Source organism: Ambystoma mexicanum, chromosome 11 (assembly GCF_040938575.1).
Source record: "Ambystoma mexicanum isolate Mex_15411 chromosome 11, UKY_AmexF1_1, whole genome shotgun sequence".
Lineage (NCBI taxonomy): Eukaryota > Metazoa > Chordata > Amphibia > Caudata > Ambystomatidae > Ambystoma > Ambystoma mexicanum.
The window spans coordinates 779,953,160-779,973,938 of record NC_090934.1 but is presented as its reverse complement, the minus strand read 5'-3'; positions in this window follow the sequence as shown (position 1 = coordinate 779,973,938).

Genomic DNA, 20,779 nt, shown 5'->3' with positions numbered 1-20,779 from the left:
TGTTCCTTCTCCAGCTTGGGGTCTGGAATGGATTCACATGCTTATGAATATGATAATACAGCAGTAACACATACACAACCACGGGAGGTGGCAAGGCTCAACAGAAATACAACACTTACCGCTGGAACAGACGCCCCTCAAACAAATAGGTTGTGCAGCACCGCTTGGCCGACCCTGGAATTCCTGTCGACACAGTAGAATCTTGTGAAGGTGTGCGTCGACCTCCACGTAGCAGCCCTGCAAATGTCCAGCAGGGGAACACTGGAGAGAAATGCTGTCATAGCAGTGATGACTCTGGTGGAGTGAGCTCTCGCCCGGCCTGCAAGGGGTCTCTTGGCCAGACAATGACAGTGTATGATGCAGCCGGAGAGCCACCTGAATAAGTAAGCCTTGGATAGGGCCTTCCCCTGATTAACAGGACCAAAGTTCACAAAGAGCTGAGAAGTCTTCTGGAAATCCTTCGAACGGGCCACATAGAACTTCAAGGTGTGAGCAACGTCCAGCATATGCAGTGACCGTTCAGCAGGCGAAGGGTGCAGGAAGAAGACTAGAAGTACCAAAGGTTTGTTAAAGTGAATCTCAGACAGAACTTTAGGCATGAAGAAGGGGTAAGAGGAGAGCAACACCCTAGTAGGTTGCAATGATTAGTAGGGGGCTTTGCAGGAAAGAGCCTGAATCTCCCCGATCTACCTGGCCACCACCAGGAACACAGCTTTCCATGAAAGAAACTGGAGAGGAGAACGATTTAATGGCTCAAATGGAGGTCCCATGAGCTTGGTAAGGACAACATTGAGTTCCCACGCTGGGGCAGGAGCTTTCATTGGAGGGAAAGACCTCAAGAGACCTTTGATGAATTCCTTGACAAGTCTGTGTGACCATAAGGATGGCCTTGTAGGTGAACGGGTGTTTCACAAAATAGCTGCCAGATGCACCTTGATGGAGGTGTGGGCGAAACCAGACTTGGCCAGTGAGAGCAGGTATGGCAAGAGCTGAGGAGCCGTGACACGCAGCAGCCTGATGCCCTGAGTCCTGCACCACACTGCAAAGCTTTTCCATTTGTGACTGTAGCACGATAGAGTACAGGGCATTCTGGCCTTGGCAAGAACAGCTTTATATTCCACCGGAAGGTCGTAGTGGGCAAACTCTAAGGCCGCAGGAGCCAGGCCGTGAGGTTCATTGATGCTGGATCATGATGCAGGATGGTCCCGTCTTCTCTGGAGAGTAGGTCAGGAAGAGGAGGTAGCTTAATGGCCGGCGCGTCTAATAGGCAGAGCAGGTCTGTGTACGCCGGGGCGATGAGTATCATCTCGCAGTGGCATCCCTTCATTCTATTGACATGTAGCAGGAGAGGAATCGGAGGAATCGGAAAAAAGTGTACAGGAATTAAACCTCCCATCTGAGTGAGAAGGCGTCCCCAAGCTCCCCGGATGAGGAAACCTGCTGACAAATTGATTGCATTCGGAGTTCGCTGCCGTGGCAAATAGATCGATTTGTGGACAACCCCAATGGCGGAACAGGAGCGCTACTTGGTCCTGCTGCATCTTCCATTCATGATCGGACCAAAGTTCCCTGCTGAGGGCATCCGCTATGGTGTACTATATGCCTGCTAGGTGGAAAGGCACGAGGAGCATGCTCTGAAGGATCGCCGAGTGCCATAGGGTTTGCGCTTCCAAATACAGAGCAGGGGCCCGCCCTGTTTCCTGATGTAGAACATTGTGGTGATGTTGTCTGTGAAGATCCTCACCACTAGACCCTTCAGTGGAGGAGAGAATATTTTGAGGCCCCAGAACGCGGGCCAAAGGTCCAGCACATTGATGTGCAGATTCTTCTCCTCTGCCCGCCAAAGACCTCTGGCGTGGAACTGTCCAGTGTGGGACCCCCATCCATCTAGCGAGGCATCTGTGGTGATGGTTGTCTGGAAGGGAGGGGTTTGGAATGGGGAACCCTGAGTAAGGTGTGAGCGCACTCCCCACCATTGGATGGATTGCCTGAATTCCAGCTGAGCGTCAACTTGTCTGTCCAATTGCCCGTGGCCTGGTACCACCTGTTGTCCAGAAACTCCTGGAGCGGCCTCATTTGCAGCCTGCAGAACGGGATCAGGTGTATGCAGGATGACATCATGCCCATCAGCAATTTGATTGTTATGATGGTTGCTGATCTGATGGTGGATAGACGATGCACCTTCCCCAGGATAGTCAGCACTCAGTCCTCCAAGGAAAAAGCTAGAGATGCCTCCGTGTCGAGACGGGACCCAAGAAACAGAACGTCCTGTGATGGAGTTATGCAGGATTTAGGATAACTGATAGAGAAGCTGAGCTCCGTTATCAGGCGTATGGTCTTCTGTGTGTGTGTGTTGCATTGCTAGGCTCCGAGAATGTGACTGGATGAGCTAGTCGTCCAGGTACGGGTAAACGTGTATGCCCTGGAGACGTAGATGCGCCGCTACCGGGGCCAAGCACTTTGTGAATACCCTTGCTGCTGACTTCAGGCCGAAGAACTTATAGTGACGCCCCAAAACTACGAAGCGTAGGAATTTCTGATGTTTTGGGTGAATGGGGAAGGGGGAAGGGGAAGTAGGCCTCATCCAGATCGATAGTTGTCATGAAAGCCTCTTCCTCCAGTTGGCCTAGCACTTGCTGCAACGTGACCATCTTGAACTTTTGGGACCGTAGGTATTTATTGAGGTGTCATAAGTCCAAAATTGGGCACCACCCCCCGACTTCTTTCGGACCAGAAAGTATCTGGAGTATGCTCCGGAGCCGCGGAGTCACAGCGGGACGGGTTCTATTGCGCCCTTTGCTAGCATGGCTTGCACCTCCCAGAGCAGCTCGGCAGTATGTTGTTCCTTCCTCGGTAAAGGTGGAATATGAAGGCACCTGGGTTCGAAACTCCAGCATGTGTCGTTGCTGTAGAATGTCCAGCACCCATTCATCTGTGCTGATGTTTTTCCAGGCGGCCTCCCACTGGGGTGCGGAAGAGGTGGCCCGGACCAAGTCAGGCCTGCTTGGTCGTTTGTGCTTTCCCCTGTGGGCGCCGACGGCGCTGCAAGCCTTCTCCGAAGGCCTGGGTTGGACCTCTATACGATTCCTGCGCCATGGAGTGGGAAGGCTGATGGTAAGAAGTGGAGGCGTATCCTTTGGAAGATCTTCCAAATGTATTCCTTGAGGCTCGAAATGAAGAATAGCAGCGTTGCTGCAGGGTTGCCAGTTATCTCGCTGCCTCTGTATCCATTTTGATGACCTGTAGCATCTCATCCACTGCCTTTCTAAAGGGATTATCCCTGTCAAAAGGCATATCCACCACCTTGGCTTGAACGTCAGGTCTAAAATTGGTGGCTTTTAGCCAGTCTTGGCGCTGGAGCGCTACGCCATTCCCCATTTGGCAGAAACCGGAATCTGCGACATCTATCGCCACTGTGATGGCATGATCGGAGGCCATCTCTCCCTAATGAAACAGGGAGAGGTGTCCTCTTGTCAGAACTCAAGGAGCGGTCCCAGCTTGAACCATACCTCCCTATCATACCAGGCAAGGATGCTAGGGCGTTGGGGACATTGATGGTAGATGCTGCGGTATATATGATGCGCTTCCCAAATGCATCCAGCTTTTCCCCTCTTGGTCCGGCGGGACCATGGACTTGGAGAATGGGTTTGCAGACCGTTTGCTTGCTGTGGTTGAGACCACTGAATACGGAGATGGCTGTGAACAGAGACATTTGGGGGCTGAGTCTGGCACCCTGTATTGTTTCTCCAGCATGCCCTGCTTCGCTGGTGCAGAGCTTGAGGGCTTCACCAAGGCTAGGCCCTCTTCCCATACTTTGTCCAGTAACAGGACAGACAAAATCATCTTCCTGGCTGAAGCTCGCCTTTGGTAGAGGAAGCCTTCCTTCTTCTTCTCCTCTGGCACCAAATTAAAGAGGGTAGATGTCCTTGCCATCATGGAGTGGAATGACCCTACTTCATGTGGAGGTGAAGCTCTGGGGGTATCATATGCACCTACTGGTTCCCCATCGGCTGGGACGAAGTCGTCAAAGTCATTTGTATCCGCTGTGCCAGTATCAGTGTTTGTTACGGTATCATTCTGCGGTGTGTCACCTGGCGGTGTTGGGACAGACGTGGTGATGGCAGTCGCCTCGGGGTAGCCGAGCAATGCTTGTACAGATATCTTGGAGGTCTGTACCTGGGGGTGCTCCTTGATGGGCCCGCTATTGGTGGTAGCCGCTGCTCTATCTCTGAGACCAGAGAACTGAGCACTGCAAAGATGTCTTGGGACATATCCCTTGAGGCTTGAGGATGGGCCTCTGGGCCCACCAGAGGAGTGCTGGTGCGCCTCACTGGGCTTGTGTGCCTTGGCGCCCCATGCCTATGGGGCTGTTGCCACCTGTGTGTGGGCATTCCTGTCGTGTCTCATCTTCGAAGCTAGTGTAAATGGCCAAAGGACCACTGGAGCTCTCTCTGTGGCCTACCAACCGTTCTGAAAAGACATCTGCCGGAGGCAACAGGTCTCCTGGTATAGCCACTTCCCTTAGGGCTAAGGATATGACCAATATGACCAGCGCCTTCACCGTCTGGGTATTGGTGGTCGACGAAGCAGTATTCATGGTCGGAGTGGTCGTGGGTGCTTGGAGGCAACAAAACCCTCACTGCAGGTTTGGACAGCGGCTTTCCTTTGCTCGTCAACGAGGTGGGCGTCAGCAAGGCCATTGACGAGGTGGCCGTGGACGGGGTGGGCATCGACGGGATCATTGACGAAAGGACCGTCAGTGAAGATGAGCCCACTGCAGCCGATGACGGAGCAAATGTCGACGGGGATCTGGTCGACATAGTCGTGGCCAGAGGAGCCGTAGACGGCGGCTTTGCCGTCGTTGACGAAGCCGTGGATGTGGGCATTGCTGAGGGCTTTGAATTCCTTTCGGGAGTGCTTCTTCGGTTTCTCCCGTGACGAAACACCATGCTTCGAGGGCCTTATCAATGACACGCTGGTCACTGGCAAACTCATCGTAGACAGGCAAGGAGACGGGGAGTGTGTGTGTCCTGTAGTAGGACTTGCATCCGCGGCGTCTCTAGCCGGATCAACCGCCTGGCACTTGGCTTTACGTGTGCCCTCTTAGGGTACATCATCGGCCGATCTCGACCACTTACCAGAGGGAGAACGTTCTGGAGTGCGGCCCGATCTGGGCTCCGCCTAAGCATGCACAGAGGCCACGCCTGGGACCCTGTCCTCCTTCAACCACTCCACCAACTGTCGGTAACAGTCCCTCTTGGTTTTGGCTGGGAATCTTTGGCAGATGTCGCATCGGTCGGTGTCCGCTCATTTGGTCGAAAAAAAAAGATCGAATGACCATTTGGTCGAAACCAAATGGTCGAAAAAAAAATGGTCGCATTTTTTTTGATATTTATTTATATTTTTTTTGTTTTGTTTGGTTAAAAAAAAATTAATATATAAAAATGGGGTGGGGGGGAAAATATGTAAAAAAAAAAAAATTTGGACCATTTGGATTTCAACCATTTGGTGTCGACCAAATGGTCATTCGACCATTTGGTTGTCGACCAAATGACTGGTAGCCACATCGGTCTGCTTCATGATCGGGATGCAGACAGTAGACATCTTGTGTGCTTGTTCTCCATGTAGATGTTCCTCAAGCCACCGGGAGCAGAACCTGAACAGACTTCTCCTGACTTCCGCCGACATCGCAAGGCGCAAATAGGCCTCGTTAGACCTCTCCAAGTTGACACGAAGTGTAGACGTCGAAACCTAATCGGCAACGGAGTTCCGTTACCGGAATTGACTAGGTGTCAGCAGTCTTCAAAATCATCTAAATATTTTTATATTTCTCATTGAAAAACCAACAAATCTAAAAAAAAAGCATGGAGAGCAAAACTTGAGGACTACCTGCATCGAAATGTGCGGTAAAAATCTGAAGATGGCCGCCGGGGGCGCGACTCAGGGAGACAATCATCATTGGATGGGTGCAGTATAACCCGGTCTACATTGATTGGATAACAAGATGAAAGGAATTATTCAAGCTTTTAAAGCAATACAGCTTTCTTTTCTTACAGAGGATTCCCGGCCTGACGACTGGGAATATTCATGAGCATGTGAATCCATGCCAGACCCTATGCCGGAGAATTAACGCTTCATTGAATTATCATATGCATCTACAATACATATATTCCCATCCAGACAGTAGCAGAGGCAGAAAGGAAATGGGTAAAAAGGCTTCATCAGTTTTGTACTACATCTTCCCATTCCAATTCCCTCAGGCATGAGTATTTCCAGCTTGAAGCCAGGAACCTCGTGTGTGGTTTTCACCTTGGTGAAAAATCCTCATGCTGGCAGACATTGTCATTACGATTCCCTTGGAATGGGCTGATTACAATAGATTGTGCCCAGTTTTTTCGTGCCTGCAATAAACAACCACAATATATTGTAATCATCTGCTCTATTGGGGATGTCATAATTGTAATTTTGGCTGCCATTGTTGATCACTGCTATTAGCACTCACTCATGCTAAAATCACACTGGAATGTCACATATGTTTGGAGGAGGATGTGGAAACCGAGACAGATAGATGCTGGACTTCCACCCACTTCCTCACATCCATGCATGAGGACACTCAATGATCTGTCTCCTCACCTGCATCAGATTGGGAGAGTTGCCCGATTTACAAAAGTGTATCAGTCAGGCCTTAGCCACAGAACAATATATCCCGAGCTAAACGAGGCCATACTGTTTTCCAGACTATTGGACTATCCAAAATTTGATTGTTGGAATCTCTAATGCTTACAGAGAGGTGTAGCATTGAAATAGTTATACATTCTGTTTTGAAATGTTCTATAAGAGAGCAATTGTAGAGCTGTTCTCGCTTAACTGCATCTCCTACAATAAATAAATGTGTCCAGTAGGTTTGCCGATTAAAACTATTCTCTCCTGGTTTTGATTATTGACAACCGCATGAAAGTAGCACCAAGAGATTTTGCCAGAATTTGTATATACCACGATTCTTCAGGACAAATGTGATAGGGCGCGCATGGACCGTGCTGCAAGCTGAAATGCTGTATTATGTAATAATAAAAGAAACATTGCTTCACCTAAACCTCCTAAAACAACTTTTCTTGACAAAAAATATACAAATGAACAGAACTAACTAAGGTTTGTTGTTTGTAAAGTAATAAGAAGTAAACTACAGCTGGCATTAATAGGAAGTCTGGTGGTAATCTTGGTGGCTACTTTGTAATCACTGATTTATATATATTGTGATGAATTGAGGGTATTCGTCCCTTATCCCCAAGCAGAGCCTCCCCTGTGAGGCTAGGGAGGTGAGCCCACTCCGCAAGACCCTCCCTATGGGTCGAGGCAAGTGAGAGCTCACCGGGAGAGACTCCCCTTTGGGGACAAGGACTCCCATTCCTGTGAGGCATCTTTACATTTGGCTGAAGGCAATGTAAAAAGAAACCTACGTGGGAAAAGAAAGGAAGATGTCTCTTTAATGAGAGATGTGTATTTAACTGGGAAGCGCCAGAACAGAAGGAGAGGAAGACAGTGCTTTGCGCAGGGGAAGCCCCCTGACATCATCACGCCTTGTGAAGGTGGAGCCGAGGCAGTTCGCAGAGCCCTTGACTTTCAACGGGACGCGAAAGACCACTGTGAGATGCTGGAAAGCCGATGTGTACAGCATCAAAGAAAGCGTTACGAGGAGGAAGGGAACGATGTACCTGGTGGTGGCATGACCACACTTGCATAGTGGTGGGGAGGATGCACGAGCAACAACGCTGAGACTACCATGGTGGGATGAGTGAGTAGCTTTCTATCACCAGTGCCTGTGTACGGCAGGAACCCAACGAGGAACCGAGAACAGGAAACTGACAAGCGAGAAGAGTGAGAAACCTTACCCCAGCAGCAAGAGCCAAGCCCTGCAACCTTCACCCGGATAACGAGGGAAGAGAGGGAGATCATTACAGGCAGGAGAAACTTGTACGGGTCCTAAGGACGAGAGAGTAAATATAAGACTGTGTGTTTGGAACTGTAAAAACCTGAGGACGAGAAATCAATAAAGAAACCAGTTAACAAGAAATGTGAAATACATATAAAAGAGGGAATTAATCAGCCCAGGTGGGGAGCCCACAGGGACTGGAAACAAAAACCCTGGGAAGAAGGGAAAACAACCTATATCTAAAGAGTTGAGGACTGGAGGGAATCCAACCTAGAAACACGTAACGAGAGAGAGAGGAAATAAAACTGGCAAGTGAACAAGATAAAAGAGGAGACAGCCTGAGAGAATCCTTGATAAGAAAAGCTTAAAAGGGGATCAATATAAACCCAACTTAGGAAAGCCTGAATTAACAGACTGGGAAAAGTCTATAAGTGATGAAAAGAGTGTGAAGAGTTATTGGAAGGAAAGATATTCAAAGTATAGGACCACAGAAAGCACGAAGCCCAGGAGTATTTTTTAATAACTACAAGAGTTGATAACAGAGACTATCAAAGGAGATTACGTTAAGAAATATCTCTACCAAAGATAACCTGCATATAAAGAGACTATCAGAAGAGAAGAGAAGACCAGGGGAAGAAAAGACATTGGCATATTTAATTTATTTATGTATAGTGGTAGGGTCAGGTAGAGTTAGGTTGGACGGAGGACATATTTACTTTGGACTTACTGACATCTGACGAGTACCTTTAGATCCTTTAGATAGGTAGGATATTCCATCTAGCGTTAGGGAAAGATGAAAGATAGGCCTTATTCTTATATGTTTATTAAAGATGTTCCAGAATGTCCGCAGCATGTCTGACTCCTTCTTCCGACGTGCCACAATATACACACACACACACCATGTCCAATTGCTTGAACTGTGCTTTACAATGAGAATGCTATAAGTGGCGAGAGCTACTAATGTAAAGGCAGCACAGAAAGAGAAACTTCCTTGTACGCCAAGTACAGCCATTTACACCTCCGGTATAGAGTTCACCGGGGTAGCTTGGTGCCCACCTTCTGTACCTGCTAGGTTTCCTTATGGCTGCTCAGGTACTAGACAAGAAACAAGGGGTGAGGACACCACTGCCCCCCTGACTGCAATATTAAAATGTTTCCAATGGTGCGTGTGAAGCGGATTTGACGGGGCACCTTTGAAGGAAAGTGTGGATAGGGGTGAGGGTAACACCTGGACATGTGAGGTTATGCATTACATATCCTGGAAATAACAGACAAATGAGGCATTAAGTAGCATTCAATATTGTATGGGACATCTGAGGCTTGTGAGAAACCTGAAGACACTCTCACAACCACTCCTCAGAGATCCTCTGCTTAGGTGGCCAGGTAAGGTCCATCGCTTTTGGATCCTGACCCTGGGGGCGGACAAGCAAGGGAGGATCACCAGAGTGGAGTATCCTTGGGGAGAGAGGGCCGGATGATGAGAAATTGTATTCCCCCTTCCCTAACACTGACTTACCCTCCCATCCCTCAGCCTTCATGGGCTATTTCCATTCATGCCCTATCTTCCCCTGTAAATACCTACCAAGTACTGAGAAAAGGAAGAAGCAATTATGAGCAAAACACACTTCCTATTACAAACACCACTATAGTACTGGGATGAAAAAAGAGGAATATCAAGGCATCCAATACTAAAGGTCGGGCATGTCCCATCGATTAGATTGAATATGGTCAGGCAAGTCAAGCCAACGACTCACACCTGAGGCCCCTTAATAGAGCCCAGATGTATAAAACAGGAGAAGGAGATGGAAGAGAAGAACCACCGTGTTGGGAAGAGACCCAGAAGTCTGGATGCTGGGATCGATCCCGGAGGACCTACAGCTGGTGTGTGCAGGACCGGGAGCCTTCGAATTGGAAGGTGGCCAGCCGGGGCTGCCAAACTGAAGAGAGAATAACACTGTCCGTGCCAGTACCCAGAGGCAGCTGGAGCTGCAAAGGCAACCGGGTGCAGGGGAGATGCGATCCGCGTCTATTGCAAAGGCCAAGAAGAGAGGTCGGGACGTGCCAGACAAATGTGGCGGTCTGCTTCCCCGCTACAGAGAAAGTGAGCGGGAGTACCAGAGCAGCCACTGTGGAAACACGCAGTGCCGGTGAGTTTCAGAGGTCACGGGGAGACAAGAGCGCAATCAGTACCGCAGGCAAGTGTCGGTCCAGGCAAATGTGAACTATATTGAATACCAAACTGAATTGAAACTACTAATTAAGTATCTAGAACACCGAACACAATGGAAAGTGACATTTGAAGATCTCAGCATATTGAACGCTGACTGAACATTTGGAGTTAAACAGACATATTGATTGTCAGACTATATGTAAGCAGCACTGTCGGCAAAATGAAAGCATATGGAATATTGAATCATCATTTAAGTGTTCTAACAATCAGTGTAAACTAGACCCCTAAGTCTTTGGTAAAGCAAAAGACTGATGCAAAAGAGTGTGACGTTAACAGAAGAGTGTCACAATAACTAAAATGAATACAAATGTGTGAAGTCAGAAGCCTGAGGGAGAATAGCCTGAAAAGGGGCAAAACATGGTTAAGGGACCTCATGGTGGCGCGACCTGTAATGGGTGGACCGTGCGGTCTGACAACTGCGCCTAGACCAGGGAGATCCCCACTGAGCAGACCACAGACTTCACAAATCAAATCAAGGAGAAGCTTAGGGTTCCTGGTTGTGTGACCTGTAATGAGACAACCGTGTGGTCTGACAACTGTGCGTAGACCAGAAAGCCCTAAATGGCAACAAGCAAAGAGCAAACGCAGTATAAGTACTACAGTGAAATCTTGGGGGAGGGAACCTCAAGACACCTTTTTTGGGTAACTTTACAATATTGAACTTAGGGAAGGGAACCCTAAGAGTTGAAAGGACTAAGAAATGCTGTCTTGGGAAGGGAATCTGAAGACATCCTTTGTGTGTAAACTATATTGAACTTGGGGAAGGAAACCTCAAGAACCCAAGAAGAACTCTGAGCTACGGACAGCTGAGACTTTACTTTTGAACACTATTCTGTTGACTAAAATCCCACACCACGTTTTCTTTAGATGTGAGGATAAGCATAGGTTTATGACACAGACAGAAGTTTTGATTTGTACTTACATGTTAGGCCCTACACCATCCTGATATTTAATTAAAACCTTATTTGAAACTTGAAATCTGTTGTCCCTGTCATCTCTTGACACCATGCCTGTCTCACAGGCTACACTCAGCATTTGATCGCAGAAGCTGGGCATGTAAAGCTGAAGGTTACATTTGGTTACCAAGCAAGACTTAGAGGAGCTGCCTGGAATTACAGGCTGAATTTGGCATATGATGGCAGCACCTAGACATGTCAGAATGTACCTTACATATCATGAATATAGATGGAATGTGAAGCAAAAAATGAGACAGGATGGCTCCTCCAGTATAGAAGAGGCTGCTCTTTTCATATTTTGGCAGCACCTTGGAAGGTGGGGCTGTATGTAGTGTATGATGATTCTATCTGGTAAGAAAGGCTATATACAACATACAATGGCAGTAATTAGGTACATGCTGTTATACTGGTACATAAAGTCAGCTCTTCTTGGCTATGTTGGTTCTGCTGGTGGTACACCTGGCATGTTATGACGCCAACTATGGCATCTCAATGTAGTACGTTGTGAAAATGTGGTTGAGTGGTTCTCACAGCTCTTTGTGTTTTGTGATCACTTGCGGTCTCTGCCTAAAAGTTTAAACGAATCCAGATTTGGAAACCTTGCTCTCTGTGTCTGGAGAGTCAGCTACACCTCAGTGATGATTCACAAAAAGGCAAAAACACGTGTCTGGAGTTGATGTGTGTACTTTTGTCATAGGGGATTGCCTAGCATTTTGATGGTGGACTGCCATGTTGAGCTTGATGAGACTGATATGATATGCACATGATATTCTTATAGGTGAAAGGCACTGACTGCTAAAACGTGACCGAGACCCACCTTAGTGGGCCACAGCCAATCGGACATGGCATTTGGGCTTTTGTGCATGCTTGTTTGGGGTAGAGGTTTACTCATACCTCTTTGTGTTGACCTCATGCTTAGTTCAGATGTTATTTTACATCCATGATGTCACTTATGCTACTTCACTTCCTGATATGTCCTATAGCATGTGATGTCACGTTTGCTAGTCCTTTTTGATGAATGGATGCTCCTGTTTTGTTTAAACAGTGAAAGGGTTCATCTACAGACTTCACAGCACATAGCAGGTAGAATCCTGTACATGTGCAAGCACAATCTGTGACCAGAGAGCTATGAGATTCTGAATAAACCTTCACAGATGTTCCAGTTTTCACAGCAAGCAATTGAAATGAAGAATATGACACATTTCTTAGTAATTCCAATTAGAACTGATTGGATGGTGAACAAGAATATTAAGATTTAATAGCGACTCAGTGAACCACACAGGCCCAATAATCATTTTTAGGGATAGCTCTGTGAACTGTTTTGAAGCAGGACCAAAGAGGACCACTATTCAGGCACGGGGCGATATGTAGTAATGCAGTAAGCAAATTGCTCAACGAAATACCAGATAGGCCGAAGGGCAACGCACTGGCTGCAAAATATGACAAGTGGTTGGATAAAAGACCATGGGAATCGTGATTCCGGTGGAGCTTGATATGAAGAAGATGCATGGTAGCCATCTAGGAGTGGCTTTATATAAAGGCCAGCTCCTTGCAGATGCACCGACCAGAGTAGTATGCACCGACCACAGTAGTGGAGGAGTTGTTCTTCTGTGCTTTGCAACTCTCGGTATTGTTCCATCATACGAAGGCAGTGTTATGGAAGCATTACATCCAAATTAGATCTCAATTGCTTTCGTGTAGAGTGTAAACAATGCCCTCAAAGTGACTCTTTCCCATAGCAGGTCAGCCTTTCAAACCCAACAATGATTACATTTGCCTGATAAAAGAGCACAATAAAACGTCTGCTGATGTGACAACAGTCCTTGTAGTGCTTAAAATCAAGGGAGAGATTCAGAGTACCACCATTACTGGCAAGTCAAAACACAGTCCAGTGCTACATGTTGCCATTTTCCCATGCTCTGAGGGTGTCAATCCTTTTCGATGGGCATTGAAGAAGTTTAATATGGTGGTACAGTACTGTATGTTGTATTCCTCCCATATGTGAGTGTCCATGACATTGACATGCTATTTATTTCTTCCCTTTTAGCACCAACACCTCTGCTGCCAATAGAAATGAGGTACCTCATCTTGAGAGAGGCACTGCCACTGGATGACGCAATGACGTGGGAAAAAGAGAGGGGGCCAGAACAACCTACCTATGATCTCACTGATGGAGAGGAGGTACAGAAAATGCAGAAGGAGGAGGGATTGCACATTAAGCCAGTGGGTGGCATTCTGTGGCAAAAAGGAGCAAGGATCACAACAACCTCCCTACAATATCTGTGCTGCAGTTTATGTGCAAAGAGGCAGAACATCCTTAAAATGGAGAACAAAATCCATGTGGGTGCCAGCAAAAGAGCTGGCACCGGCAGGGATGCCTCTGCCACATACTCTCAAGGATGCAGATCATTTTCACTGACCAGTGCAAACAGAAGTGGTATTTGCACCTGCTAAGCAAGAATGTGTGCCTATTAAGAGAGACTGCACAAAGAGCATGGAGGGCAGAATGCAGAGGTCAAAGAGCAGGGAGAAAAAGAGGGGAGCTGGGGCCCTCTCGTTTGATATCATCAAGGAAGGCAGCAGGAACCACTGGCTTTTCCCCTCATTCATCCATGACTTCCACATCAGCACCCTCAAATATCACTGCCAGCTCTCCTTGAATTGTTTTCTGCTCCCCACCATAAACCCACTGCTCCCATCCACTTGACATTTTACCATCCAAATTGACTGTTGTCCACCCCCATAAATCCTATCCCCTTGCCAACATCACCCATGACAGATTTCCCCACACCACCATTTCCCTGCCTGCACGATATGGGTACCCTAGCAACCCTTATCCCTCTCTAAACCCCCTTCCCTGGTTGATCCCCATGGCAGCAACGATACTTTGACTCTGCCAATGGTCCCATGGAAAAAGAGCACATGTGACATGTTGGCTAATTTCAAAGCCATTACTGTGAAGGTTGAGCAGGTCATTCTTAGAATGTATAAACGCTCTCTGGGGGAGATGGTCAGCATTATATTCAACCATTTCGTCAGTTTAGAACCCTATCATAAATGATTTTTAAACGTTAACTTCAATTAATTGAACATCAAGGCATCCAAAACATCTTAAATTGAAGAACATGGTTCTCCCTTTTATCCACTCAAGGTGCATAAGTGATCATGCCCAGCACTGCAAGGATAAACACAACTCATTCTTGAGGATGCAGTACCTGCATGCCTGGCTACCAATCTGCACCCCTCCAGAATTAGTGAAGCAAGCCTGTGCCTCGTGCATGTTAGAACACCACACCACATGCTTCAAACCTTCAAATCCCCTCCTCTCCCCCAAAACGAACTCCCTGGCTGAACACTGCGCATCAATGTGTACTCGTTTAAGTATTAATCAACATACTTATTTATAAATGTTAAATGTTAACACAATGTATGTTGAGTCAAGGCTTGTAAATGAAACCGAAAACAGACAGTAAAACTCTGTGTGTTTACTGTCTACCTGACTGACTGTAAGCACGAGTACCAGGGATCAGACCAGTGGGATTTTAAAGAAAAGGCCCCATTGCTTGACATTACTAAACATCAAGGGTAGGCAACTTGTGGACAAAAAGATCACTAGGGCCATGGCAGACTAAGAGACCCCCCATTACTCCAACTTTTTTCACCCCTTTCCACTGAACATCCCACTCCCCAGAAATAGAAGTTGAGAAATACAAACAGCTTCACAACTCCCATCAGCCCCCGAAAGTATTGTCAATGGCTAAAAATATCGATCTGGGATGTCACAGGTTGCGTAAAATTACTTTTCGGTGTCCGAATGACAGCACATGTAAAAGGTTAAGTACAGTTCAGCCAGGACACCTCCCCCTGTACCATGCCTATTATGGCCAAAACCTCTGTCACTTGAAAAACGATGCACCTACAACATGCACCGTCTGGTCACAGGGGTGGAAAAAAGATGCCAGAATGAGGGCGGCTTTGGGGGCACAGACAGCTGTTTGCGCATCCAAAGTGAACAGTACTGAAGTATGTCTCATGGGCTGCTGCACAAGTAGCATTATGTGATACTGGTCGTCAGAAACAGTGTAAATGTTGCAGCATGAGAAGAGGAGCTTATCTAGAACGGATGAAAGCCTGCAAGTGTTCTGTACAGGGATAGGGCAGTTGAAACATTGCATTAAGTATGAAAGTTGAAGGGGAGTTCAAACATCTTTATTTAAAATGGAAAATTATACTTTGATTATAATGTGTGTAGCTGTTGTAAGTACAATCACTACCTCTGCAAGTTTTGACTGGCACTTTGTAATGGTCCAGAGTACAGCCAACTGCTGCTAATTTCACTACGCAAGCACAACAGCATCTTGTGCTTTCATTTCTCGGCTACATTTATTATGGATCATGTGATCTTAAATAAATTGAGAGACATTCAAAACATTCAGCTCGTTGTTTTATTGCACTAATGAAAAGGTGCACTATTCTCTCTAAAAAGGCATTGTAGAGAAGGAGCTAAGTCCCCCCACCTCAACCATCTGACCCACAGCACCTGTATGCCAGAGTGTGAAACATGTGCGGTACCAGTGAAGATACCGATACCTAGGAGAATCTGGCAAGCAAGGTTCCCTTTGAGGAAGACATATTTGCATACAAGACAAAATGATGGTCATCAGAATAAAATCCCTGAAGAAACAGAGTAAATGTATGATGAAGAAGAATGGTGACGTCACCGTCATACAGAGCAAAGCTGACCTATAGAGAAGAGATGCAGAGACGAGAGAATGCAGACAATTCTATAAGACATCAAGAAAGTATTGAGATAAATGACATCTTGAGATCAAGATGAAGAAATTTATGCTATAGAAATAATGAATATATCAAGTTATTTCACACGTGTACCCATGCAAAGAAACGCAAACAGATGAAGTATTCTTAAGGCTAGTTTTATAGTGAATAGAGTGCGGCATGCGCCAACATATACATATATATATATATTGGAGTCAGTAAAGGATGGATGTTCCCACTATGTACAATAGCAGAGCTGAGCAAAAGAAGGAAGGCCGCTTTTTCATTTTGTCGCAGTTAGAAAACAAGTGAATTACTGGCAAAACTCAGAAAGGCAAGATTGGAAGAGCCAAGAAGCCAAGGCCATATCAGACTGGGGTGAGCTGACATAGGATACAAATCGTGTGAAAGAACAACTCCTGCTCATAAGGAATGGACAAAAACAAGAAGACGTCAGAGGTTTATTAAAGAATAGTATTTTAATACACTGAAAGCTCAAATTCGTGGTAACCAATGATAGAGGACTGCATGATCAAAGGTCCTACAGTTGTGTAGCCAATTAGATGTCATATATTTAGTGACGTTTATAGTGACATATTTTAGGGAAGGGCTTAGTTGCCCCACCTGATGCTAAGAAGCAAATCACATTGTTTCACTGCCCTAAACGACTATGGATCGTATACCTAGATGATCCTTGTAGAACCTATCACACTCACCATTAGGTTTTGTAGTTTGCCACGTGGGATGAGGTTAGTGATACGCAAGTTAAACGTCACCTATGATGATTTTTTACTATAAGAATGTACGTTTTTATGAAATGCTTTGAGAAGTCTCGAGAGAGATCATGATGAGGGACGTCTGCTGATGTCCGTTGTACTCCCTGTTTTAGATAATTGATATTAAAACAGTATCTTTTGTCAACTATCTGAGTTGTCTCTATTATTGATGTTTCAGTAAACTCTGCATCCACCGCCCATCTCTAAGGTATTGCTAACCCATCTTAAAGGGCTGGAGAACCCTCAGTTCAGCATTGGTCGCCTAGGGGTTCTGAACCTGGTTGGTGACAGGTCACCACCACTACCGAAGCAATGAGGGTGAGTTCATCGCCAAAATAAAACATAAATAATAAGAGCATTGCTGACTCTCCAGTGCCCCTGGCAGTAGGGTTTTTTGACACGATCATATCTCTAACTCCACTCAGGAGTTAGATTGTACTTGGGTCTATAAAAAAATGATGTGGCAATTAAACATATCCAAAGAGATTTGATAATATATGCCAAATATAGATTGTATGTTGATGCACTTTATGTGACGTCGAATATCGTCTAGCTTCCAAATGTCAATGGGATAGACCATTTGGTGTACCTTGAACAAATAATAGGTATTGTGTCATTCTGCACAAGTATGAATGTTGTTTTTGAATGAGTATGAAAGTGGATGAGATGAATGTGTTGATACATGAGGTCACTGCTTGGTGTGGTGTTTTTTAGAAGGTTTTTAATGATTGTCAATCAACAAAGTGTCTTTTTTGTACACACTCTTTTAGATATGATGGCAATGTTTATATGATAATAGAAAGTAAATAAACAGAATAAAACAATAAAAAAAGTCTGTGACTATATTCAACTTTTGAAAGTAGTTTTATATGAGAAGGTATTGTTTCAGAATTGTGAATTAGTGTTATAAATGCAAAGAGGGCTTGTACTTGTCAATTGACAATTGTACCTGGTTTGACAAGCAATGAGGGTGAGTTCATCGCCAAAATAAAACATAAATAATAAGAGCATTGCTGACTCTCCAGTGCCCCTGGCAGTAGGGTTTTCAGATACTGTTCTTTGGTGGTGTATATCGCTTTGCCTGTGCTCTCAAGCTGTAAGTCCCTTTGTCTAAAATGGAAAATTATACTTTGTATACCAGACCAGATTATTATTTGTATTTTATATAGGCCATTGTAAGACATCTTAGGGTGTGAAACAGTAATGACGGTGAGGTTCGGATTCATCTCCGGGGCTGCTCCCTTTTTCAAGTTAAGTGTTCAAACCTTTACACTACCAATGTCATGATCATAAGAGTACATAAGTACATACTTAAGCAAAGTTTGTCACCATAAAACACCACACACTCTGAGCCATCTCAGGGATGTCATACAGTGCTTGCCCCTATATAACAGAGGACAATGCAACATGTTGGGTATGGACAAAACCTGTCCATGGACAGTGCGATTTGCATCTAGAGTCATACTTTTACGAGAGTGGGGAGTTTGTGTTTAAGCCTTTTGCAAACAGAGAAAAAAAACAAATGTGTCAGACCATACTCAGACGGCCTCGTTTATTTCCTTTTATGCCTGTAACCAGATGCATGGGTGCATGTTGGGCACTGTGCTTTAGAGTGATGGTGTAGGAATTTTGGACAATCAATAAAGAAGCTAGAGGCTGCACCACAAGCAGAGGTAAGAGATTTACTGATACCACCTGTAAGGCTAAAACTAGTGAGTGATGCAAACTGTAGAAGATAACATTTAACATGAAATACTTGCCCCTTTTTTGCCAAAACCAACTCTACAAGAAATCAATGAAAAATATATGCCACAGGGGTTTGTGCAACCTTACAGCCGAGCAATCTTCTTTTGCTTGAAAAAGGGGCTTTCTTTGTCAAAAACAGGTGTCCTTGTCTCTACCTACTGCATGGGTGCAGCAGAGCCCTTAGGTGCTTGCATCTGCTGTGAAATATCTTTCTTTCATTAAAATGAAAGCATATGCTCGGCTACTATCCACACATGGATGTCAAACGCTTACCTTGAACTGAACAAGACCAAGACAAAATTTGACCTCAGTGGTTGCTGCAAAAAACAGCAACTCGTGCAACAATGGCTGGATTACATGTGCTTGAAAGTAGTAGTATTAGTAATTGTCATTTATATGGCACTTATTTCCATTTTTATGGCATCAAAGCACTTTGTGGGAGGAAGTCCAGGTATGGGAACATTCTCAGAAAAGGCTTAGAGTGCATGTGTGCATTTGGCCAAAATTAGGAATTCGGTGGGTTGGCTAGGATCCAGTAAGCAACCCAAGAGGTCAGGCATGTGGCTGGGTGTTGAGGGAGGTAACAGCAGAGCGCTAGTGCAAGAGACTCAATATATGATCAGCTAGACCGAAAATTGTCATAGGTTGTCGCTGTATTCTAATTGCAGAGGTATTGAGGCAAGTCTGGTCTGTGAGGCAAAGCCTCTACATGTCCAGCTAGACCACATTTGTCGTAGTCGTAGCTGCATTCTAAAGTGTGTGGATGGATAGCCGTGCCTGTGGCATATGTCCACAGAAGTGGTACATTTATACATACCTTAAACTCAGATGCAGCTTTTCTTTGGTCTTGCTGTGCGATCCGGTCGTCTGTGTAAAAAAGACAAGCTACCCTCAAATGATCTTGTAGGCGCTATAGACAGGCTACCCTCAAGTTCTCTAAGAGCAAATAGACCAGCAATCTTATACCGTCTTCTAGACATGGCGGATAGGCTGCCTTAAGCTCTAGGGTCATAGGATTTTCTAGCACAATAGACAGACTAAACTTATAGTCATACTCTATATCTCTAAGTTTCATAATAGGCTACCTTCAGGCATCTTCTAGTGCAGTATCAAGGATACCTGCATATATCATTATGTTTTGCAATGGTTAACTTTTAGATCTTCTAATTGCATTGGATAGGATACCTTCGAGCACAACAGACAGGTTAAAATGATAAGGTGCCGCCCAAAATGTCCGCTCCCACATCCGTCTGGGTTTAGCCCATTGTCCTCCCTTCAATCAATCTAACCTTCACCTATCTTTGAAGTGAAGTTCATGTGCTAACGATCACAATGGGCCTCATTACAAGTATGCCGGTCCGGTAACAGCAGTGCCGGTAAGCTACCGGCACTGTTGTTACCGGACCGGCATACTCCGAGCTCTACGTGCACATGCTTTTCTGCTCGCCAGGTCTGACCTGGCGGCCAGAAAGGCACCCGCTCGTAGACCTTGATGGTAGCATGGGTACCATTATGAATGGTGCCGGTGCTACCATCTTCCCCATTCCCATTGAGTCCTATGGGACTCAAGTGGGAATGGGGAGTAACTTTTTCCAGCGCCTGGCTATGGGGAATTACCGGGACCGCCGAAGCTGTAATGCCCCGGTAATTCCCCATTGCCAGGTGGCGGGAAAAAACAACTCCAGTGGCAGCCGTGCCGTTTTTACCGGCACTGCTACCGCCAGGGTCGTAATAAGGCCCAATCTCTTCTAGAGCAGTGCCTGTGCTAATCTTCACAGTTCCTAATGTGCAATTCATCCCTCAGCTGTCAAACTCAGCCAAATACCTGGGACCTTCATTGTTGACAGTAGCCTTTCCTTCCAGAAAGCACATAGCTAAAAAGGCACAAACCGCATGGCTACAGATCCACACACTCTGCAAAATCAAACCCTTCATTCGCCCAAACAATTGCCATACGGTGGTCCAAGCCCTCGTTATCTCACAAATCGATGGGGGGAAATGCCCTCTTTACAGGGTTTCCAGGTGCACGCATGGCCTCCCTCAAAGCAGCACACCACGCTGCAGCCCGCCTCATTACAGATGCCCGCAAATTCGGCCGTATCTCTCCAACACTGTGCACTCATCACTGGCTGCTCCTCCCCACAAGGATCATATTAAAATCTGCATTTATCACCTACAAAGCAATCTCAAACAGAACACCAACATATTTGGCAGCTAAACTCCATACCTCTGGAGTCTCTCGCACCTCACTTAGCCAAACTATCAAAAGGCTGGAGTCAAAGTTAGCCCAGAAAGATCAGACTTGCAAACAGTCCCTCTCCTGCCATGCCCCGGCCATCTGGAACTCAAGCCCGGAACAGGCTCG